Source organism: Phoxinus phoxinus, assembly GCF_949152265.1.
Source record: "Phoxinus phoxinus genome assembly, chromosome: 10".
NCBI classification, from domain to species: Eukaryota; Metazoa; Chordata; class Actinopteri; order Cypriniformes; family Leuciscidae; genus Phoxinus; species Phoxinus phoxinus.
The window spans coordinates 5,852,856-5,865,827 of record NC_136885.1 but is presented as its reverse complement, the minus strand read 5'-3'; the positions used below and the strand labels follow the sequence as shown (position 1 = coordinate 5,865,827).

The 12,972-nt window shown below is 42.8% G+C and overlaps 1 long non-coding RNA gene across 1 annotated transcript; it reads right to left on the bottom strand.

The window, feature by feature from the left end:
* Positions 1-11,797, bottom strand: LOC307005741. The gene is made up of 2 exons (XR_013799324.1): positions 11,568-11,797; positions 1-150 (listed from the first exon to the last, which is right to left on the bottom strand). It is a non-coding gene; the product is annotated as an uncharacterized lncRNA (long non-coding RNA).
* Between the last annotated feature and the right edge of the window lie 1,175 nt (positions 11,798-12,972).

Below are 12,972 nucleotides of genomic sequence, written 5' to 3'. Positions count from 1 at the left end.
TATATATATATATATTTCACTTACTCCTCTGAGAAATCTAATCCTGTCCAGATAAGTGTCGCCTATCCTCTCCGTCTGCCCGTCTTTAACAGTCCAGTCATCTCATAAGAAAATACATTTCCCAGCATCCTTCCTGTCCCTCACTGTTACCTGGGTAAAAAGGAAAGAGACACTGTTATTATATAATCATCTCCTCATCATTACTCTGACTGCTCCTGTTTAACCCTTTAGGACCTAAAGCAAAAAATGTTCTTTTGCAAGTTCATTGCGTAATTTTTTCTCTAAACAAAACAAATGTTTTCAATAAATTAGTTATTGACAATTACTGTGTGTGGTGAGTTTGTAAATCTAATTTAAATAGGCAACATTTAAAAAAAAAAAGGAATCATTTTTCAAATCTTTAATAATGAAAGAATCTAAGACTTTACACTTGAAAAATGTTAATATAATACAGTATACAAGTGTTTTACACACACACACACACACACACACACACACACACACAGAGAGAGAACTGTTTTCTGAAACTGGGTGTAATGTGCAGTTTTTCCTGTGGTGGTAGTGATGAACAGAGTAATTTATTGTGCCTTTTAAACTCTGCGAAGAGGAATTACTCGAGAAACCACGACGCGCGAGTAGTGATGGCCGTTCATGAATGATTCGTCACCCTGTCTGCGTTTCGCTCAGTTTTAAAACGCAGAATATTAAGCAATGCACTTATAGTCTGCATAAATAAGCTCTCTTAGACCAGTTGTGTTGTGTGTAACTTACTTATGCGCAGCAGATGATAGATCAGATCATTTTACTGACTTGATTTGATGACTGAATTTCGTTAAGCAAAACAAAATGGCTAGTCTTTAAGTCATTTCGTTCAGTTAAAATGCAATTTCTTAATAGCTCATTTCTCAGAACACGTCCTCATACGCAATCTTTGATCATGTTACAAATTATGAAGTCATTATAATGCAGCCAAAGATAAATTATGAGTAACTGAGTGACCCACCAAGAGACAGTGTTTCACATCTTCAGCATAAGGAGAGACCCGAGAAAAAATACAGGTGAAATACATTTTTAGTCATGTTCACGTATTGTGAGAAATAATATTAATATATCCAATACCTATACAGCATTATGTCTGTTTTTAAACAACATATAAAACAATTTGCAAACTTTGCAAAGAGTCCGCTTTCAGAGAACAGATGTAGGCTACAAAATAATGGTTTAGTTTTGCTTTTATAAATTGAGCATGCATGATATACAGAATTTTCCTAAGCTGTTTTGTGTTAGGCCCATTTGTAAAATGATGCAGTGGATTTTTTGTTTATCAATTTGTTTTGCGTTATATATGTGTCAAGTTTACAGATGCAGAAAAGTACCTAGATATTATAAGTGTTTTATGTCATCACTGCTCATTATCACCCTACACTACAAGATTACTTGTCAAATAAATAAATTAACTTGAAATAATTTTAATTCACGTGTGTAGAGATTGTAGAGTGATGCATTACCACCCAAAAAAAAGTGACTTCCGATAATCCTGAAAGTCCTGAAATATGTTAAAGGGATAGGCCTAGTTTACCCACAAGTTGTTCCAAACCTGTATACGTTTCTTCTGTTGGCATAAGAAGATATTTTGAAGAATGTTGGTAACTAAACAGTTTTGGTGCTATTCATTGAGTTGTATGAATGAAAAAAGAAAAAAGAAAAAAAGAAGCCATTTCTCAAAATATCTTCAAGTAATAAAGTCATATTTGGAATGACATGGAGTAAATGATGACATAATTACAATTTTAAGGTGAACTATACCTTCACCTAAAAAAGTTACCGTGGTCTAGAACTGCCACTGTTACTTTATTATTTTACATGAAAATCATATTTAGGTTTCGACTATCAGTTATTTGTGAACTAAATCTGCTGTAAAAATGTTGTTTAAACATGAAATGCTTGAATATAGGCATGTAGATTGTAGTCCATATTTGTGTAGCCTATTACTGTCTGAACAGGGGTTTTAGTTTAAAAAAACTAAGCATAGCTTTAAAACAATGTAAATCAATGTTCACGCATCTTCCCCACTGCCGGAGCAGTTTCAAATTAAATTAAACTAGTATGTTTGCTTAGCGTTCTTCTAAAAATCTTTAGTTTCACCTTTTAAGTTGAATTACTGAAATAAATGAACTTTTGCACGATATTCTAATTTTTCGAGTTTCACCGGTAATAACAGTGTATCACAGACACCCTAAAATAAAGTGTGACCCTAATGAAAGTGTTACCTCAATGCTTGATTATATACATAATGCAAATGAGATGACATAATTATGTTTTTTTTTCATGGGTTTCGTGTTCTGATCCTAATCCCGTCCCAAATTACTATGGAATAAGGAAATAACTGTAGCTCAAATGTTGAGTGTTTTGTTGGATTGGAGTAAGACCGCTGTGCTGTTAAGTTCGACTTCAAAATCACACTTAAAGGGGTGGTTCAGGATTTTGGACATCGGACCTCATTTTCAAGTTAGCCTGGTTGTTATTCATCAGTGGAGACAGTTTCCAAATATTTGTTTCCAGTCCTTACAGTTGCATAGTTCGCCGGTGCTAGGCTAGCGCGAGTCAACGGTAACTGCTAGCCTGCCATTAAAGGGTTAGTTTGCCCATTTAAGAAATGAAGTTGTATGCAATCCTTACCAGCACTATAGTGCATACACACTGACCCACTCCGTGTCACCTCCCTGGTCAGAGTTCTGGCCGCTGGAAGTTTTTCAAGAAAGTAAACCTGGTTAGTTTCCGGGGCCTCAAAACTGTGCGTTTTTACGTGAAAAAATGATTTGCGTTTCAAAGCTTGATTAATTTACATCACAAAAAACACTCCAGACAAAATTCATACCTCAGTTTTAATCGACCCTATTTTCTTTCCATTTCTATCAATCCGCGCTGCTGTCAACGTCAACAGTGCGCACGTTCCGATCAGCTGTTCCGTAGTGTTTACACAATCGAAAAGTAGAAAATTAACAATGGTGCGAACTTGTAATTTCCCAGGTTGTGACCACAAGAATGTGCTGGGATCACCGTTCAGATTCCATCGTTTTCCTGTTTCGGATATAGCTATGAGACAGCTTTGGCTGGTTGCCATCGGCTACTCTGCGGGAGCTAAAATATCTAGAATCAAGAATTTTCGTGTGTGCATTGCAGTGCAGTGCTGTGCTCACTTCAGTGAAGACGATTACATCCCCAACCAAGGAGGAAAAAGAAAAAAACAAATTTGACAGAGTTTTGCTGTACCTATCTCCATCTGCTAAAGTTCGGCATCGGTATACTCTGGTTCATAAAGGTATCCCTTTGGCGTTGTGCTAAAATTACTTTCATCATCATCTGTTCCATCTGACATTGTGCTAAAATTGGTTTCATCATCAGAAGTTTCGCAGTCAGACATGTTGTCAGCGAGTCGCGCTATCAAGAGCTGATCGGAACGTGCGCACTGTTGACTGTTGAGTGTTTTTTGTGATGTAAATTAATCAAGCTTTGAAACGCAAATCATTTTTTCACGTAAAAACGCACAGTTTTGAGGCCCCGGAAACTAACCAGGACTACTTTCTTGAAAAACTTCCAGCGGCCAGAACTCTGACCAGGGAGGTGACCACAGAGTGGGTCCGTGTGTATGCACTATAGTGCTGGTAAAGATTGCATACAACTTCATGTCTTAAATGGGCGAACTAACCCTTTAAAAACAGTTTTACCCACTCCACAGTACACTAAAATCAAATAAATTATAACGCCAGACTGTCGATCTAAATGTCTGTTGAGAGAATAATGTTAGAAATCAAACTACCCTTTCATCGCATTGCAATTGTTATATATGCAATAGACTATAATAGTCTTTGTTCCCTGTATTTATTAGCACAGTCTTCAGCAGCGGCGGAGTGATATTAAGTTACCTAGGCAACCGAGAGAGCAATGACATGACAATCACGCAAGTGTATTTACCTGCCGCTGAAACTCATCACCACAGAAGCAGAGTACTAAGTTAGATAAGCCACGTCTTGACCTTGGCTGAATAAAATTTAAAAAAGCATTTTTTTTGCAGTAAAGTCGAGTAGATTTTATATTTTTTCTTTTTGGATATATTATTATTTGTTATATGTTGAATTTATGTTTATAAAAAAAGGCTTTGCAGAGTGTGACTTGATCACGACCGTTGAAGTGTCCGTAGAAATTTCGCGTCCTCAAAGTCTATGTGGCTCGGCATTATAAGATGAGGTTCTGGAACCTTAAAGGATTCTGTCAGGCGCTTCATATATGTCAGCCAGTGCTTTTCCTCAGTCCCGGAACCCCTTTAAAAAAAAGGGGGGGGGGGAGGGCTGTTGTAATATCCTCAAAAAACCTAACCTTGCCAGAGCCATCGGACATGACTTACCGGGGTGTATCCAGTTGATGGATATTGGGGATGCGGGTTTGTGATCCAGTTGGGGATGACGCATATATAGAGTGAAGAGTTAGAAGGTGTAGTCACACTTTATTATCCTGCTTTTTTTCTTAGGAAAGAAAAAATCGAAAGCATGGATAGAAGGAGAGAAGTACGAAGACAGGATGGGAGGATGGGAAGATCAATGGAGAGGAGAAATGACGGCGGAAGGGGTGAAAGGAGGGACATGCGACCAAATGAAAGGAGAAATGTGGAGGAAAGAAGAGAAAGCGGGGAAAGGAGAGATATGGGACCAAATGAAAGAAGAAATGCTAATGAAAGGAGGGGTGGAAGAAGAGAGAATATTGCACGAGCAACGGAAAGGAGATATGTGGAGAAAAGGAGAGAGAGAGGACGGAGAGGAGTGGAAGAAGAGAGGAGAGGAGGGGAGGGAGTCAAATGTTGGAAGGAGAGGATGGACAAATGCTCAGGGTTGGAGGAGGAGGAGAGAGGCGGAGGAACGAAGAGGATGATGGAGGAATGTTGAGGGAAGAAGGGAGAGAATGGAATGGGAGATGGAAAGTAGGAGAGGAAGAAGACAAGTGAACAGGTCCAGTGGTACCAGAAGGGAGACAAGGAAGGCGGAAGGGGATCCGGAATTCAAGATCTTGGTTAGGGCACTCCACTCGTTCCTTAAACTATTCCACTACACCGTGGAGGTGGAGGGGGGCCGGGAGGGCCCGCCCGGAAGACTAGCGAAATTGGCGGCCCAGGCGAAGAAGGTCCAGCCAGCCTTCCAATCGGCCAGGACAGAGGGTAGGCTCCAAAATAAAACACATATAAGTGGTTACAGGAAGGCCTAAGCATACTGGAGGAGCATTACAAAGGAGCCTTACGAAGGGCGGGTAGTGAGCTGGTCGGTAGGCGAAGGCTAGACTGGAGGGAGGCTTGGCAAGTGGCAGTCAAGTGGACCCGGAGGAGGTACAGGAGGATGAGGGAGGAGACAGTTCGTCAGGCGTTAAGGGCGGTAAAAGCCCTTATGTCCCGAGGAAACCCTGAAGAAGAGGCAAGGCCAGGGTCTCAGGGGCAACAGGGACGGGGAAATGGTGGCGGCCCCCATGGAGGTGGACTTACCTCTGGAGGTAGTATCCATAACAGCACCTGCAGTAGAGGGCGGCGGGGAGAGAAGTGGGAACCTGGTGGAGAAGGGCCCGGGGACCCAGAAAGCGAGGAAAGGGCTGGGCCCGAGTAGGAATAGGGCAGTGGTGGCCCTGCCAGCCCTGACTGTCCACCTCAGGGGCAAAGGTCGGAGGGGAGTCTGCAGATGATAGAGACGGGGGAGGATGCCTTAGAGTGGCTCTTGGTGGATGAGGAGGAACAATCAAGAAACCAGAAAGGGCCATCGGTTCCTCAGGGAACAGAAACGGAAGCGGGCAAGGAAGGGGGGCCCTCTGGAGCAGAGCGGGAGGAGGTTTCAAAAGAGAACCTCCATGTTTTCCTCGAGGGCAGATAGAGGGCCGGGAATTGGTCGTTGGCCCCAGTTAACCCAATTTTATTTTTGGGGGATTCAAACCTCAAGCGGCTGCCCAGAACAGAGGCATGGGATCTAGAGGTGCATAGTTTCCCAGGGGCCACAATGGTCGATGGTTACACGATCCTAAAACATAGGACGAAAGTCCCCGGACAGGTGGTCCTCGCATTCGGGTTGAACGATCGCACCAATAGCAATCCAAAAGCCTTGGGGAAGATCCTGGGAAGGCTAATTGAAGCAGCGAAGGGGGCATTCCCGGGGGCAAATATTTATGTCCCCATGATCAATTTCGAACAACCAAAGGGCCAATCTAAAGAACCTGAACAGGTGTATTCGGGAGGCAGGATGCAGCCTTCCCCTTCTCCCGGGAGAACAATTCAAGGTGGTGGACGACAAGCTGCACTGGACGCCAGGGACGGCACGGGCAATACTACATCATTGGCAGAGTAATTTAAAAGCCTAAAGGGGCCGTTTCCGCCAGGGCCCCGAGGATAATTTTGAATTTTTGGAAAATGAAAATAAAAGGCATTCAGTAATTAATTTGTCCCAGTATTTTCTATTGACACCGGCACAGGTTAACTTATTGGACAGGGGGTTATCCTTTATCCCTTCTCATTTAATGAAAAAGGTTGATAAAGGGTCCCTTCTGGCGGATCCGGGTCAATTTCATGCCAAAATACAGAGAGCAGTGTTTTTTGGCCCTAGGGATGAGGGAGATATTCAAATTCTGCCTTTCTGCGATAGATCGGGGAGGGTGCCCCGGCCCCAAGCAGTTACCAGGGGAGGTATGGGATTTTTTTGACAGAAATGTGAAAGGGGTCCAGACGGCCTTATTGGGGGCGCGGGCTCCGGGACAGAATTTGCCCCCAGAGCGTGACATTGTTATTAAACCAGCAGATAAGGGGAGCACAGTGGTCGTTATGGATAGAGCACGTTATGTGCAGGAAGGAGAAAGACAGCTGACGGACAGTTCCTTTTATTCCAAGTTAACGGCCCCCATTTTCTTGGAATCAGTGCCTCGCATCAAAGGGATAGTGGGTACCTTAGAGAGGACAGGTTTTATCTGCAGGCAACAGGCAAATTACCTTCTGGGAGAAATTGCACCTAGACCCAGACGGTTTTATTTATTGCCGAAAGTTCACAAGCCTAGGGAGAAATGGCCTAATCCCTTCATGCCCCTGGGACGTCCAATAGTGTCAGATTGTGGCAGTGAAAGTCATAGGATTGCAGAATTTATTGATTTTTACTTGAATCCCTTGTCGACTAGACACTCTAGTTATATTAGGGACACCTATGATTTATTGGAGAAAGTAAGAGGTCTGAGACTGCCACTAGGGGCATTTTTGTTTTCGTTGGATGTGGAGAGTCTTTACACCAACATTGAGACACCTTTGGGATTGAAGGCAGTACGGGACTGTTTTGTAGAGCCCTGCACGGGCCTCAAATCTAGGCCCTAGCCCGGCCCTGGCCCGAGACGCTCAGGCCCTACCCCGGCCCGTGTCCGACAGCTCATCATAATTATCAGCCCGAGTCCGACCCGAGCCCGTTTTTTTTTATTTTTTTTATTTATTTTTTTTATACACAGCTGTAGCCTGGCCTAGGGCAAACTAGCTATTTGCAGCCATTAAAATAGGTCCATTTTGTTAGTTATGTTTCTTTTCATTTCTTTATTAAGTTAATTTAGACAAATGTTCGGTTTCTTTTTGTTTTTTTATTGACGACCAAGCAGCCGACAGCGAGTTAAACATGTTTGATCCATTTAGCCTCTCAAATCAACACTTTACTTGGCTACAATAAAATCCATAAAACACCTTAAGCATATCACACATAGACAGTTATAGTTTAAACGTTTATTATCATTTTTTAAAAGCTGAGGCAAACTGCTCTGCTGCTCACAGTCGTAACAGCGCTCGCAAACGAAATGAGCTATAGCCTACAATCTAAACAAATCAAATAAATGCCATTTAATTAAAAACAAACATGCAGATTATCTTACCTCAAAAATCAAGTTTTCACTACAGAACATGGCCATTCTTATTTCCAATAGTTTCCAACAGACTGATGAAAATAAAGTCGTTTTCAAACGAAAACCAACAAGACAGCCCCCTAACATGGCTAAGAACAGTTACAGAGCATCGTGAAGAAAAATCACAGCATCCACAGAGGAAGGTTTTAATCCAGTCGAACTTTTTTCTTGAACTATTCCAGCTGCGCTGAAGTCACGCTCGCTATAGCCTACTTCTGCTGCTGGCGGGGACACTAAAAACAGCGAGCCGGTCGCGCGAATCTTGGGTCGTGCCGCCGGGAAACCTGTGTGCGTGCGTGCGTGTGTGTGTGCGCGAGCGCGAGCAGACTGTCATGTGTCAGTCATATGTCAGTGTGATAGGTTTAAAACGTCTTTCTATGTTTGTTTTTCCATCGTCAACTTCTCATATTTAATTTTAATACATGTCTGAAATAGGCTATAAAAAGAAGGATAAGCCTAAAACAGGCCCGAGGCCCGGCCCGCGTGTGAACTATGACGTGAAAATTGGCCCGAAGCCCGGCCCTAGGGGCGTAAATAAGTCGGGGCCCGTCGGGCTCGGGCTGAAATGCAGGGCTCTACTGTTTTGCCCGATACGCTGATATCTCTAGACCGGAGGAGGCGATCCTGGAGCTTCTGGAATTAAGCTTGACCTGCAACGATTTTGAGTTTGAGGGGGAATTCTATCTCCAGATTAAGGGGACAGCTATGGGGAAAAGGTTTGCATCAGCGTATGCAAATATATACATGGACCAATGGGAGGAGACCGTCTTCCCCAAGTGTGGAAAGGTTCCTTTATCGTATGTACGGTTTTTGGATGACGTCTGGGGTGTGTGGAGTTATAGTCAACAGGACTTTGAAGCCTTTCTGGGAATATTAAATACACATCACGCCTCGATTAAGGTACAGGCGGTGGTTAATGACCAGGCTATTGAGTTCCTGGATACAACGGTATATAAAGGACCGGACTTTTGTTCTACGGGTCGGTTGGATTTTAAGATGTTCTTTAAAGAGACAGATACCCATGCCCTGTTGCATCATCCGAGACATACATTCAGGGGCATAGTGCTATCACAGCTCCTCAGATTTAGGAGAATTTGTTCAAGAGAGGAGGATTTTCAGGAAGCTAAATGCACGTTATTTCGGGCAAGAGGTTACTCTAGATCACGGGTTAGAGGGATTTATAAGGAACATCGTAATTTGCAGGCGAACCCAGAGCCTAGGTCCTCGGGAGCAGGTAAGGTTCTAGATCCGGCCATTTTTCCGTATACTCCGGAGGCTGTCAGCCTGAACAGGGAGATTAGGGATAACTTCGAGGGGACATTGGTAGACATACCAGAAGGGCAGGACATTACTCTCCTTGCGGCCAACAAAAGAAATACGAACTTGCGAGATTTGCTGGTCCATAGTCGCCTTCCTAGACAAAAGGGAAGGAAACCACCAGCAGTGGATAGACCCCGGGTCATTAAGGCTTGGGGTCAATCCAGAGCGTTCTTCCTCCCTAGGATTTCTTTAAAAACGAAGAATTGTGTTTATGTGATTCAATGTAGCCGGTGTGGTAAGCAATATGTTGGTCAGACAAAGAACGCTATCAGGACCCGTCTATATCAGCATAGATATGTGATCCGAAAGGGGGTGGTGAGTGCCAGTAGGCGGGTACTGATTGAGCACTTCAAGCAGCATGGATTGCATAAATTGAAAATAAGAGGCTTGGAGCATAACCCGAGGTGGACCTTAAGGCATAGGTAGTGCAAAGAATACATTTGGATTGAAAAGTTAAAAACCTGGATCCCAAATGGTCTCAATGAGAGAAGGGAGATCAGGAACACAACATAATCTAGAGAACCGGATTAGGGATGGTAGCAATTCAGAGTCGTGGGATGGACGGAATTACAAAACACCCTCTCCGGCCCCCCTCCGACTCACTGGGTAAGCCTAAGCCGGCCCTTAGGGAGGTGTTGTTCCTAAGCAGGTTCAGCATCTTCTGGTTCATCATCATCTTCTTCTTCATCTTCATCATCTTCTTGCTTAAAGATCAGACGGGATCTGGAGCTTGGACAGGTTTGGAGTAAGGTACTTAAAGGAGGGGCATGATATGATGATAGAGAAAAATTCTGTGAAAATATGATTCCAGAAATCACTTCTCAATCTGAGCCCCTTTGTACAAAAGGAAAAAAGTTTTTTCCTGCCCTTGCCCTAAATCTAATCAGAACAATCGGGTGGGGGATATAACAAGGCAGATTATAAGGTCTCCTTCGGTTTTGCGATATCAAAGCACAGACCTACTCCAGTTCCCCATAGTAACATGAGTTAATGTTTGGATTTGGCATTTTAGTTCTAATGCTTGGATTGGGCACCTTAAAGCTAGACCTGCACTGATTCCTGCCCTAAACCTACCCATAGTAACCTTATGGACAATACATCGGGTTGAGTTAATGTTTGGATTTGGCATGTTAGTTCTAAGGCTTGGATTGGGCACTTTGAAACTAGGCCTGCACTGATTCCTGCCCTAAACCTACCCATAGTGACCCTATGAATAATACACCTGTTGATGTGGCATTTGAGTTCTAATGTTTGGATTGGGCACTTCAAAGCTAGGCCTGCACCGACTCTTGCCCTAAACCTACCCATAGTAGCCCTATGAATAATACACCTGTTGAGGTGGCATTTTAGTTCTAATGCTTGGATCGGGCACTTCGAAGCTACGCCTGCACCGACTCCTGCCCTAAACCTACCCATAGTAGCCCTATGAATAATACACCTGTTGAGGTGGCATTTTAGTTCTAATGCTTGGATCGGGCACTTCGAAGCTACCCCTGCACCGACTCCTGCCCTAAACCTACCCATAGTAGCCCTATGAATAATACACCTGTTGAGGTGGCATTTTAGTTCTAATGCTTGGATTGGGCACCTCGAAGCTACGCCTGCACCGACTCCTGCCCTAAACCTACCCATAGTAGCCCTATGAATAATACACCTGTTGATGTGGCATTTTAGTTCTAATGCTGGGAAAAAAAAAAAAAAAAAATTTGGTTACCACGATGGAGGTAGTTACAATGAAAAGCTGTATATTGGAGATGCGCCATCTGGTGGCATCCGCGGCTGATGATTCATCCTTTGGTAAGGATAAATCTATTCAGTCCTTTTCTGCTCTCGAGGGAAGGAGCTGGTAGAAGCTTGGTGCACAGAAATGTGCATCCGCCAGTCTCGACCTTCGATTATAGAGTGGATACAAGGGGTCTTGACTCTGGAATTAGAAGGACCTGGCAACAGTCTGTTGCCATTTGGGGACTTCCTGGGCAAGACTTTTTTGGTTTAAGTCAGCAGGGCTGACAAAGGGCCCAGAGGAAAAGACCATTTCCCGCAGGCTTTTCTCGAGTAACCTGGATACCTTCCGGTGTTAACGAAAGGTTGCTTGGGAGGGCGGTAAGTATCCAGCCCCCCTGGGTCCACTTGGACAGCACGCAGGGAAGGTGGTCTGGGGCTAACAGACCTTAATTGGAGCCCAGTCTTCTATGGGTGACCAGCACCTCTCATACAACAGTACATTCCACAACAACATGCTGGCACACTGACAAAATTTTCGTCTTCGAGCATAGTACGGGGATAATTTCTCTCACCTTAGAGCTCCAATTCAGAGGTCAACGCATCCAACGGTTGTCCTGTAATGGGATGATGTCTGTTTGGTATGCTTTGGCCTCGAGGGGGAAGAACTTGTAGAAGCTTGATGCTCCGCATCCGCCAGTTCAACTGTGTTTGTATTTGCCAGTATTTGTTAAGCTTTTCTGTTGGATCAGTTGTTGGTCGAATATCAGTTAATCAAGGACTAAAGTGGATAAAAATAGTACCAGATTCTGTATTTTTTCGCCAGTCCTGGAGGTGGTCCTGTGGTGGATTTCTGGATAGGAACAAAGAGGTTTCATTAGTCATACTGGTATAACAGTTACCAATTTCGGTAAAAAACAAATTCCTTGTCCGCCAGTCTCGACGCACATCGGAATTTTGTGAATAGATTACCAATATCGGTAAAGACTTCTTAATCAGAACTCAACAATTGTTGTCTTGAGGATCTGACCTAATTCGATTAGTAATTGGCCATGAAAGACACTCAGTCCTGGACTGATCATGCAGGGCAGGCCGCCTCGGAGGAGGGTGTCCTAAAAAAAACCTACACTACAAGATAACTTGTAAAATAAATAAATTAACTTGAAATCATTTTAATTCACGTGTAGAGATTGTAGAGTGATGCATTACCACCCAAAAAAAACGACTTCCGATAATCCTGAAATGTCTGAAATATGTTAAAGGGATAGTTTACCCAACTCATCACCCTCAAGTTGTTCCAAACCTGTATACGTTTCTTCTGTTGGCATAAGAAGATATTTTGAAGATTGTTGGTAACTAAACAGTTTTGGTGCCCATTGACTTGGTGCCATTCATTGAATTGTTTGAATGGGAAAAAAAATGGAAAAAAGAAGCCATTTCTTAAAATATCTTCAAGTCATAGTCATATTTGAAATGACATGAGGGTGAGTAAATTATGACATAATTTAAATTTTAAGGTGAACTATACCTTCACCTAAAAAAGTTACCGTGGTCTACAACTGCCACTGTTACTTTATTATTTTACATGAAAATCATATTTAGGTTTCGACTATCAGTTATTTGTGAACTAAATCTGCTGTAAAAATGTTGTTTAAACATGAAATGCTTGAATATAGGCATGTAGATTGTAGTCCATATTTGTGTAGCCTATTACTGTCTGAACAGGGGTTTTAGTTTTTAAAAAACTATGCATAGCGTTAAAACAATGTAAATCAATGTTCACACATCTTCCCCACTGCCGGAGCCGTTTCAAATTAAATCAAACTAGTATGTTTGCATAGCGTTCTTCTTAAAATCTTTAGTTTCACCTTTTAAGTTGAATTACTGAAATAAATTAACTTTTGCACGATATTCTAATTTTTCGAGTTTCACCGGTAATAACAATGTATCACAGGCACCCTAAAATAAAATGTGGCCCTA